A 12,427-nucleotide genomic window follows, 5' to 3' on the forward strand; every position below is an offset into this window, starting at 1 on the left:
TCAGTTCACCTTTTCTATAATTTCCCCCAAAAGTTGACATTTCCAGATCTAATTGTCACTTTAGCTGACTCAGCTGTGACTATTTCATTTCTTTTCTTGGATTCTGATTGTCAGTGGGTTAAAAGCAACATATAACATTTTTAATATCAGAGGCATCTATATTTCATAATAAAAAGAGGGTAAGTTTAAATCATGCCTGTAAAATGTTTATTGAAGTGCATTTTATCCTTGGGAAATAAACAAAAATGCTCTTGAGGTATGCTTAATCTCAGTAATGTCATTATTTTCATGTCTTATTTCCATCACTTAAAAGAAAAACTTTTCAGTAAACAGAAAAGTAAAGAAAAAATTTTAAAAAATCTTTTCTTTATTATTATGTTGGGAGCATATTTTAATCCATTTTAAATTGGATACACCCAAGTCTTAGAAATGCAAACTCCTGTGATCACAAGAGACACTAAGCTTTTCATGATGCTTAAAAGGAAAGAAGGGCATAATAAATATGTTTTTGGTTCTGATTCATTTTTTGCTCTTTTGAATTAATTAATGCTGTGGAAATCCCAGGCAACTGCCACATCATTTGTGACTGAATTGAGTCCAAAGGAGAAAAATATGTAAAACATTATTTAATTAAAATTTTGCATTTTTTTTCTCTCACAGTTCCTTTCCCACTAGCTAATAGTCATTCAAACTAAGAGGATAGTTTCATGTTTGTTGCTGTTGAATTACCTTGGGCCACATTAACATGTTCAGAGGTCTGTGGTATCTGGAGCCATATTGTTCTCTGGGGCCAGCCCCTTGAGTATGGCTCTCAAGCTCCCCCAGCCTTATTTCAAAGCTGTCTTTGGCAAAATGTAATGCTCATAGGGAGACTCTGCTTGTATTGGTATGCATATGGCCCTTGAGGAATATTAGCAGAGTTGTTGTTTTTTGTTGTTGTTCTTATACATGTGGTTTTGCATTTAGCTTAGAAAGCGGGATAATAATGAGAATTGAAGGAGAAATCCATTCAACTTCAATAATTTTACCTTAATGCAGGAAACACAAAACAAAGAAAAGTTTACTTTCCTGATTCTAAGTTGAGAATATCACATTGGAAAAACCTTTTTTGCGGGGGGCAGGTGGGGGGTGAAGTAACTGAGTCATGGCCCTGAAACATAAAATCTAATCATGTCAATATCCTACTTAAAACCCTTCATTATTTCCCCATAACCTACAAGATACAGATTCCTGCATATAGATATAACACTCATTAATAAGCTGATTCCACATTATCTTTCTATTCCTATTTCCTGACACATATACACACACTTAGCAACATAAGACCTGATCTTCTCTAACTGTTCTCCGTCGAATGTTCTCTAAATCATCTTCCCTGATATCTGTTCTTAGAGCTTGCAAGCTTCTTTTCTATTTATGGCCCTCATAAATACTGTTCCCTCTTCTGTCTCCTCTTCACCAAACTATATCCTACTTATAATTTATATCTCAGCTTTAATACCACTAATGTATAGTCACCATCCTTGATCCCAAACCGAATTAGGTCTCCCTTTTCCTTCATAGTATTTATTATCCTACAATTAAATATTTATTTAATGCCTTCCTCTTATTTGGAGTGTAAACTAGAGAAAGGTACAACATACATTTTAGTTCACCACTGTATTCCTGGCCCATATATACTTGGTACTCAATGGATTTAGGAGATTCTCTCATTATCCAAATATTCATTATGTGAGTCACTAAAATTATATAAAAGGTAAAAGGCATTCATTAATAAACTTACCGTTTGTAAAATTAGTCTTCACGTAAACATCCCTCACAGATTAACTTAACATGTATCTCACATATGTGGGTTAATGTCCTCGTATCTTTGATCATCATTGCTCAGTGGTTTCAAACTTGTCAGCACATTGGAGTCACATGGAGACCTGTAAAAACTATTGATGCCTGGGTCCCACTTCAAAAGACTGATTTAACTGGTTGAAGTGTAACCTAAGCAAAAGAATACTTTTTAAAATGCCATATACCTGTAATTTCTTTTCAGTCAAGTTTGAGCATCAGGCTAGTCAATTACCAGATATTGCATTGTGGCATTGAAACCACTATTCAAAATAAAAATGTAAGGTGACTGCAAAGCAAAATCACAAATCTTGAAAAAGATGCAAGATTTCATGAAGCAAAGAAATATAGTGTCAGTGAACAGCTCAAACCATTGAAAAATCAACAATTTACAGTTAGAATAAGATAAAAGCTGAAGAACCAGATAGTGGCAGGAATGATAGTCAATATGGTAGATTATTCATAAAAGAATTATTTGAATATAAAAAGATTAAGCAAAGTCCTTAGAAAATTTTCTTTACAAAAATGGCTTTTGTTATGACAGATGGTACTAGAGTGTGAAAATTGATTTCGCTTTCATAATATTTGACCTGAAAAATTACTCTTAAAAAATGATCACTCTTCTAAGAATTAATGCACAGTTAGAATTATAAATGAATGCTGCCAACATATAAACTTATTTTTACTAATTTTAATTTTAATTTGTAAAAGTTGACTCAAAATGAAATCATTTTTCCCATTGTTTACTATGCAATTTTGATCCCCACCCACTTAATATATTAAAATACAAAAGAAATCATCCTTGTATCACATGACTTTGGCAAAGATACAGTCCTACTTTTTACCTCTTATATTATTATACTATTTGCTTCCTTGTCTTGCCTCATTCTAATGGTTGGACCTTAAATACAATGTCAAGTAGGATGAATGAGCATGGACAGTATCTTGTTTCCTATCTTGGGAAGAAAGCATTCACTATTTCACCATCAAATATGATGTTAGTTGTAGGTTTTTCCTAGCCATCCTTTTCAGATAAAAATAGTTTTATTATATTCCTAGATTGCTGGGAGTTTTTTAATTATTAATGGGTGTGGTCAACTGTTTTTTCTGCATCCATTGAAATGATCATATGATTTCTCATTTACTCTGTTAATACAGTGATATTTTCCAAATGTTAAACCAATCTTGTATTTCTGGACTAAACCCTACTTGGTCGTGATATTTCATCCTTTTCCTACATTGCTGGATTTGCTGTTGTTTTGTTAAAGATTTTTGCATCTATGACCATGAAGGATATTGGTCTATAATTTTTCTTTCTTATAATTTTTTCAGGTTTGGTGTTAGGGTTATGCTGGCCTCATAAAATGAGGTAGAAATTGTTCTATTTTTTGAAAGAGTTTATGTAAGAGTGATGTTATTTCTTAAATATTTGATAGAATCCACAAGTGAAATCATTTGGGCCTGGAGTTTCGTCTATAGAAATTTTTATTTTCTTAATGAACAAATTCAGTTTCTTATCTTGTGTCAGTTTTAGTAAGTTTTTTTCTAAGAAATTTGTTTGTTTCATCTTAGTTGTATAACTTTTTGGCATACAGATATTCATAATATTTTCTTATTGTCTGTTTAATACCTGTAAGATTTATAGTGATAATTCCTCTTTCATTCCTGATATTGGTAAGTTGTGTTTCTTTTTTTCTTGGTCTTTACAAAAGAAAAACAATTTTTGCCTGTACATTTTTCTTGTTTCCAGCAATTTGACTATGAGGTGCCTAGATGTACTTTTCTTTGCATTTATCTTGCTTGGAGTTTGCTGAACTTCTTACGACTGTACATTTATATCTTTCGCCAAATTTGGGAAATTGATGGCATTATTTCTTCAATTTTTTTCCCTGCCCCAACATCATTCCCTTTTATTTTCTGGGACTCATGTATGTTAGACCTTTTAATATTGTCATATATCCCTAATGCTATATTCATCTTCTTTTCTTTTCCAATTTTTTCTCTGTTGTTTTGTGGTTTTTTGTTTTTGTTTTTAAGAGACAGGGTCTCACTCTGACAACCAGGCAAGAGTGCAGTGGCACCATCTTAGTTCACTGCAGACTTGAACTCCTGGACTCAAGTGATCCTCCTACCTCAGCCTCTCAAGTAGCTAGGACTATAGGTTCGTGTCACCACCCTCAGCTAGTTTTATTATTTTGTAGAGACAGGGTCTTGCTACATTGCCCAGGTTGGTCTCAAACTTACTAGTCTCAAGCAGTCCTCCTGCCTAAGCCTCCCAAAGGAGAGGTGACATTGTAGGCTTGAGCCACCATGCCTGGCCTCTCTGTTCTTTAAATTGTATAATTCTATTGATCTATCTTCAGTTTCACTATCATCTCTATTCTGCTGATTGTCCTCTCAAGTGATTTTCTTATTTCAGATATCGTTTTTTTAAGGTCCCTTTGGCTCTTTTTAATAATTTATCTCTCTCTACTGAGATGTCTTATTTTTTTTTCAAATTTTCCTGGTTCTTCATATGTTGAGCAATTTTGGATTATATCTTAGACATTGTGACCACTATGCTGTGGAGACTCTAGATTCATTTATAGTATTCTAAATAGTATTGCAGTTTAAGAAGCTTACGGCCGGGTGTGGTGGCTCACGCCTGTAATCCCAGCACTTTGGGAGGCCGAGGTGGGCGGATAACGAAGTCAGGAGATCGAGACCATCCCGGCTAACACGGTGAAACCCCGTCTCTACTAAAAATACAGAAAAAATTAGCCAGGCATGGTGGCAGGTGCCTGTAGTCCCAGCTGTTCGGGAGGCTGAGGCAGGAGAATGGCGTGAACCCAGGAGGTGGAGCTTGCAGCGAGCCGAGATGGCGCCACTGCAGTCTAGCCTGGGCGACAGGGCAAGACACCGTCTTAAAAAAAAAAAAGAAGAAGAAGAAGAAGGTTACTTGCTGAGACTCAAACTGCACATTTTGTCTTACCTGCAGTGAGCAGTAGCTCAAACATCTATTTAGCTCTTTTAACCTTACTTGGGCTACTTGAGATCAATCCTGTTCATGGATGGTTTGGGGATCAGTCAGAGATTTGTAATATAGAAGTTGGGGTTCCCTTTCTGTGGCTTTTTCCTTCCCAAGATTACCTCCTCACCTCTTAGCAGTTGTGGTTGCCCAAAGTCTGTTGCCTTGATTCTCCAGGTCAGAAAAAAAAGCTGCTTTTTTCTGCAGCCGGCCCTCATACTAGAAAGCTTGAAAACGACAAACTTACCCAGTTTCTTTCCCTGCATTCTTCCAAAGCTCATTCTCCTCTCAAGATTTAGTGTTTCAAGTTGCTCTTCAGTGCCTTCAGATAGTTGTGTTTTGTCCAGAGTCTATAGTTGTTACCCTCACTCAATTTTCAGTGGATTAAGTGGCCCTTTCTCACTACCAACTACTCTCTGATAATAAAGATTTCTTGTATTGCCTTAAAGACATACTAAATGATACCATGCTTTTTCACTCCTTCATGCCTTTACACATTCTATTCCTCTGCCTCCACTGTCCTTTCCTTTGATCTGTTCAATGAAATGTTAGTAAGCCTTTAATGTTTGATCTCAACTGTCGCCTACTCCATGAAAACCTTCCCTGACTGGAAACAACAGATGCTGGAGAGGTTGTGGAAAAATAGGAATGCTTTTACACTGTTGGTGGGAGTGTAAATTAGTTCAACCATTGTGGAAGAAAATGTGGCGATGCCTCAAGGATCTAGAACCAGAAATACCATTTGACACAGCAATCCCATTACTGGGCATATACCCAAAGGATTATAAATCATTCTACAATAAAGACACATGCATATGTATGTTTATTGTGGCACTATTCACAATAGCAAAGACTTGGAACCAACCCAAACGTCCATCAATGATACACTGGATTAAGAAAATGTGGCACATATACACCATGGAATACTATGCAGCCATAAAAAAGGATGAATTCATGTCCTTTGTAGGGACATGGATGAAGCTGGAAACTGTCATTCTCAGCAAACTATCACAAGATCAGAAAACTAAACACCACATGTTCTCACTCATAAGTGAGAGTTGAACAATAAGAACACATGGACACTGGGAGGGGAACATCACACACTGGGGAACATCACACACTGCCTAGGGGAGGGATAACATTATGAGAAATACCTAATGTAGGTGACAGGTTGATGGTTGCAGCAAACCACCATGGCACGTGTATACCTATGTAACAAAACTGTACCTTTTGCACATGTAACCCAGAACTTAAAGTATGTTAATAAAAAAAAGAAAACCTTCCCTGACTACTCATCTAGTTGTTCCCATCCCTGATTTACCCAAGCTCTTGTCACATTATTCATTTATTAGTTTATGTGTCTGTCTTGCTGACAAATTTGTAAGATTCTTGCAAGAATCATATCTTTTTTCATTTTATCCTCTTTGTGCCTGGCATATAGTAGGTACAAATTGATGTTTAGTCAGTGAATGAATTAATTCATTATTAGTAAACATGTTCCTCCTCAGCCAGTCATTAAAGAACAATGGGTGAAAGAGGCACTAAGTCAGTCAACACCTTCAACAGCCTTCAGACTGGGAATTAAACATTCAGTAAGCAATACAAATAACATATAAGTGAAGATGAAAATGAGTATGTGAAAGATCATATTTCCTTATTCTTTCAATCCTACCCTCATGCAAATGATTTAAGAGAAGATGAAAGGAAGGGAGAGGACTAATTATTAAAGGTCCACTGAGTGCTAGGTGCCTTTATCTTTCTATTTAATTTTCATAACTCTACCAAGTAGAAATTTTCTATACTGATTTTATATATTTTAAAAGATGTCAGGTTTTGCCATCCTCATATTTAAATACCTAAAATTTCAGTTGAGAATATTTAAATTGGAAATAACTCAGATGTCTAGCAATACAACAATGGTACATATATAGTACAAAATATTATGTAGAAGGAAATGAGATAAAGCTATATAAAATGACATAGAGCTCCAAGCCATAATTTTAAATGAAAAAAAGCATGTAAAGTATAAAGCAATATGTGTAAAAGGGGACACTGTTACCCTGACACGAAATAAAGCCGCATGTTTCTATGTAATGGTATATATGTGTATGTGATTGTACAAGAAGTCTGAAAGGATACAAAGAAAATTGAAAATAGTAGTTACACTTGGGAAAAGAAATAGTCTTTAGGGTGAGAAAACACATTAAGAAAAATTTTGCTCATCTTTGTTTCAATAATTATTAATTCAACAAATGCTTAATGATAGTCCACTATATGCCAGGCACTGTTCTACAATAAGAATGTATTTGTGTCTTACTTGTCTAAATTTAAAATATACTTAATGTTTTAAATGAAAGTATTACCTCAGTAAGAGAAACTAAAATCACAGAAAATCTCTAAAGTGCTTAAACATGTGATCTATTATCTTTTTAATGTGCCAGAAGATCAGAAGCTTTTTAAAGATAAGTAAATTAATTTATTACTACTTTTAAAACCTGTTCTTCCAAATGCAGACTAAAATTCTTATTTTCCAGATCTGGACCCTGTGGAGAAACAAAATGATTCCTCTTGTTTCCCTTTATAATACAGTTCCACTCACAGCAATTCTTATGAGGTTTGGGGATACATGGTGAAGTCTAAAGTTCTTACTTGGGGTAATTCCAGATATCAATTGGCTGTCTACAGATAAAAACACACCTTTTTTTATTATTCATATGCTTGAGCAACCCAGAAAGTACATCTGGCCTTCATGAACTTCATTATTGGCTTCACATAATAGAGGAATATATGTTTTTCCCTTAAGTTGACTCACTTCCCTGTCTTAGCCAAGTGACTCACAGAGGACATCTTCTCATAAACTTTAATATTGAAATAATTTGGAATAACTCAACATTTTAACCTGTCAAGTCCTTAATTCTTTCTAATGACAAGAACTTCATCATCGCAACAAAAAGCCCATTCCATTTTTAGTCAACCATAACTGCTACAAAATTATTTTTTCTGCTTGCCCGTGACTCTGGTTCCCTGAGACTTTCAACTGCTAACTTGAGTCTAGCGCTCCACAGTTTCACTCTTTTCCCTATGACAGCACTCTAGCCATCTCAGGACACCTACTGAATTCTCCTAAGATTTCTGCTTTTCAGAATAAACATGCTTCATTCTTTTAACCTAAGGGAAGCTTTCGCCAATGAGCCCAGGAAAGGGTAAGAAACTGAATTTCTCTACAGCTAGGCTATTTGTTCAGTTGGAAAAAAAGCAACAAGATTTGGCTTTTACCTTAATGAAGCAACAGCCTCCTTGGGTAATCATTAAAAATACTTCCTGGCATTTGTTTTCAAAAAAATATCCCTCTGCCTACCTGCACATATATACATAAGTGACATACACATTGCTCTTCACTTTCTCTTTTAAAATATCTTTTAAATGGGCACCAACCCATCTTCAGCTCATGTGACTTGGCTGTCTACCCAAGAGGCTACTATCTTCTGCCTTATCACATGGCTTCATTTGAGCCACAGCTCATTTACTAAAAATTATGCTATTTCATTCTTTTAAGCCCACACCTGTGTCTTCTTATTTTTGGAACCCTAAGATATCAGGCAAGGAATTAACCACTAAACTTCATCCAATAAACCTTAACCTGTAATTAGGCTTAGTAATGTGTCTCTGCTAATTACATGCCTTTAACCATCTCAGTTCCATATGCTGGAAATTGTTAACTACTTTGCATCTTTAGAAAATTAGAAAAAATAAAACTTTCAAATCTAGACAACTTATGAAGGACATCCACCTAATTCATCCTGGTCCTTAGAAGAACCTAACTTACAATCTTAATCTTATTGGGAGTGCAGGGGTGAGGTGAATATCCATCTTATCTAGAAAGTTACACCTATGCATTTAAAAAGGAAAAACAAGGTTTCAGTCCTGGCTTTTTTCTGATTTCTGTCCCAGTTTTCCTAGCTGTGAAACAAAGATAATAACAGCTCTACTTTAACCATTTCACAGGATTACTATAAGGCCTCAAAGGAATCTACTGACTTTTCATCTTTCCAAATATTGTGAGATTGAAACTTTTAATTGTATTTTTACTATGCATATCATTGAAGAAGATGGAAAAAGGCACCATCAGAATTCCATAGTCATTTACTGCTCTAAAATAAAATGCAGATAAGTAAAAAAAGTATAAGATAATACATGAAAAAGTTCACTTGAAAGTATACCATGTAATAAAAACATAAGGTGCAATGTTATTAATAATGGCACTTTCTATGACCTCAAGTGAGACATTCTATAAATCCCCTCCTTTTAACACCAAAACATTTTAATTAAATCCTCTTTTTTATCTCCTTTTCCCTCATCACCAACAAAAAAAACGTTCCAGCATAATCTTTTCGCCTTGGACTTAATTACAAATGCCAGCAAAGATTTACATAGAATACAATATAAGTATATTCTGACATTTCATAAAACCCAGCCATCCTCTCAGACTGACTTCATTTTCTTTTTCATGTTTTTATAACCTTTTCTATATCCTCCAGAAGAAAAACAAAAGTGTCTACCAATATTTTAGCAACTGGCAACACTATGAATATTTTAGTTATTGTTATCTACCTTAAAACCCTTCCATGTGGTCTCATGGCTTTTCTTTGCAAAAATACTAGGTATTTTTTTCTCAACTGTGTCCTAAATTTTTCCAGATTTTTAGAGCCCATTATAGCATTTCCACAAAAGATTATAGCCACTGGGGCTGCTCCATGAGTTTATAATTTGAAAGTTCAGTTCCTGTGTCCAGGAATACAGATTCCCCAAAGCGAGGACACAAAGTGACAGACTACACTGAAAAACAAGAAACAAAAATGAAGAAAAGCTGTTAAATGTTTTATAGCTAGATATTAAGAAACAAAAACATTTCTACCGCCATCCGCACCCCAATCTTAGCTAGCATCAAGTTGCATAATTTTCTCTAAACAGTATATCCAAACCAACCAACAGACTCTATTTTTATGTACTTTGCTTTCTATCAATCTCCCTTTTTTCACTCTTTCTCATTCACTACATTCCTCTTCCTGATAACAACAACAAATATTTACTGAATGCTTATAATGTGCAAGACCGTGTGTGCTACATGCTAAGTAAAACATCCAAGAACAAAATGGGCCAGTCCGGAGTGAAGGACAGACACTAAACAAAAACCACACAGATACATAATTTCAAATTGCAGTATCTGCTATAAAATAAAGGATGAGAAACAAGATCCTTGCAGGGAGACAAGGTTTGCATTGGAAGGAGCAAGGAGGGTTTCTCTGAAGAAATGACATTTAAACAGGGACCTGAAGAATGAATAGGAATCACTCTGATGAAGAGTGGAAACAGGTGCATTCCAGGTGAGAACACAGCATTATGTGAATATCTTGGTGTAGAAAAGAATTTAGAGGGTCCAAGAAACTGTCACTAGACCAGTACAGTAGCTGGATCAGAAAGAATGATTTGGGAGAAAGACAAGAGCTGAGGCTGGCAATAGAGGGGTCAGATTCTGTGGGGCCAGGGTCTTTTATGCTAAGAATATTTTTGTTTGTTTAATTAAAGTATAATAGGAAGCTAAGAAAAAGTAGTTCTTGGATCCCAAAGAATGGTAGGTGGGGTTTTCCCTACCATACAAGGAATATGGAATTTAAGCATATATTATTTTAAGAAGCATGGGAATGAAAGACACAAAATGCATGAGTCATTATCACTAGCATGAAGACAGGGAGATATAAAACTAGAAAAGGCTTCAACTATATTGGTAATATTTTATTTCTTATAAACACAGGTATTTATACCATTCTTTAGACATTTTTATATGAGTGAAATTTTCATAATAAAAATTGTTTAAAGAATTAATGAACGCTAAGAATTCACTGATTTATTTCCCTTCCCTCTTCTTTCTCAGGCTCATATCAAATCTTTCAATTTTGAGAAATTCAGGCACATAGAATTTAGAGATCTCCCCTCTTATACGTTTTGTTTCCTGAGCCTTTATTCGCTAGACTTTTAGCATCAGATGTTAGGGGTTCTTTAATTAGCTTATCTTTTGTTTTAGCATACACTATAATCCTTACAGCTTTCCAACAAGTACAGAGTTAATATGAGGATTAAATAAGATTAAAAACAAAGCATTTAGCACACAGAGCTCAATAAATGTTAACTATTTTTATTATTTCACTTACAATAATCTACTCTTCCCAGTCTTAAATATAGGCCAGAACATTAGAACTAACAAAAGCTGAGTATATAGGACTAAATAGTGCTCTGGCATTTTGAATGCATGTATACTGTGTATTTTCACAAATACACACACACAAACACATGCACACATATAATGTAGATTTCCGACACTGAATTTTTAGTTTTTGAAAAAGATTTTTTTCTGTGCTCATTTAAGCATTAAATGACAAAATGCTAATTTGAATTGTTTTTATTCCCACTCAAGATGTACACTGAAAGAAAATGTGCATTTGTTTGTGTGGAATTGCAATGTAAGGCAAGTTTAATATGTTTCCTAACTTCTCCTAAGTACAACAATAGTACATTGAAATGGCTTCTGATTACATAGAGTTTCAATAATATTCAATAATGTATGGTCCACATTATGCTTAAAAGGTTCGTTTTTGTAATATGAAGTAATTTATGCAAAATCTCAATCTTATAGAATTGAATATTGACATCAAAATTTCTTCTATAACAGGAGGAGCAGTCTTTAGTGGAAGAACATTATTAAAATCATATCTTTTCACTTAATTTTCTTTGTACAAATAGCACAGAGCCTCTCATTTCTCTTTCCTTGCAATTCACAAATACCATAAAAGCTGTCTTTAGAAAAGTCCTTATTAAACATCATGATGAAATAAGTACTGGGACCCCAAAAATATCAGAACCTATAACAGTTTTTGTTAACTAGACATCTGGAAAACACCTCACTGAATCTTTACGTGAATATTTTACTTTAAATTATATTTTAATACCTAAGAACCCAGAACTTCCTCTTGTGAAAAAAACAAGAGAGTTTGTCACTGAAGATTCTTCAGTTTATATTCCTTGAGGTTTGGACTTAGTTCGTTTTAGTAATCATTTCTCCATGCCCATTTCCTTGTTCTTAATCACAAATCTAATCATGTATTTTTATAAATATTCAAAATTAAATATATTTATCTACTTATGTAAATACTTTTTAGTTACTGTCTACCAATAGCATGTATAGGGATCTCATTAACAAACAGATTTAGAACTTTTTAGATTTGTTCCAGCAGCTTGTAAATTCATCTTAGACTTAATTGTTTAAATATATCAACATTCTAATCATTTTAAAAAGTGGACATAAAAGATTAATTCCAAGTTTTCTTTTACTTACCAAGCTCTGCCATTCCACCCCGCTGCCTTAACAATATTATCAGCTCTTTGGATACTCATTCTTGCTAAGTAAAAGCATATTTCTTCTCTAGCTGGATTAATAATCAACTTTCTAGATAGTTCATTTGTAATTCTCTTCTGGTTAACCCTTAGCATTACAGCAGTCTGCCCAACTCATGCTAATCAATTTAT

The 12,427-nt window shown here is 34.4% G+C and overlaps 1 protein-coding gene across 48 annotated transcripts in view; it reads right to left on the reverse strand.

Moving 5' to 3' along the window:
- Positions 1–12,427, reverse strand: part of SOX6 (SRY-box transcription factor 6) — a 770,159-nt gene that overhangs the window by 417,595 nt on the left and 340,137 nt on the right. The window contains exon 1 of one of the 48 annotated variants that reach the window (XM_016920463.4): positions 12,237–12,311. The exons of the other annotated variants lie outside the window; for them this stretch is intronic. The gene's annotated coding sequence lies outside the window, so the exon portion shown is untranslated. Of the gene's footprint in view, positions 1–12,236; positions 12,312–12,427 lie in introns of those variants that run through there. 48 annotated transcript variants of the gene reach the window in all.

Source organism: Pan troglodytes, chromosome 9, assembly GCF_028858775.2.
Source record: "Pan troglodytes isolate AG18354 chromosome 9, NHGRI_mPanTro3-v2.0_pri, whole genome shotgun sequence".
Lineage (NCBI taxonomy): Eukaryota > Metazoa > Chordata > Mammalia > Primates > Hominidae > Pan > Pan troglodytes.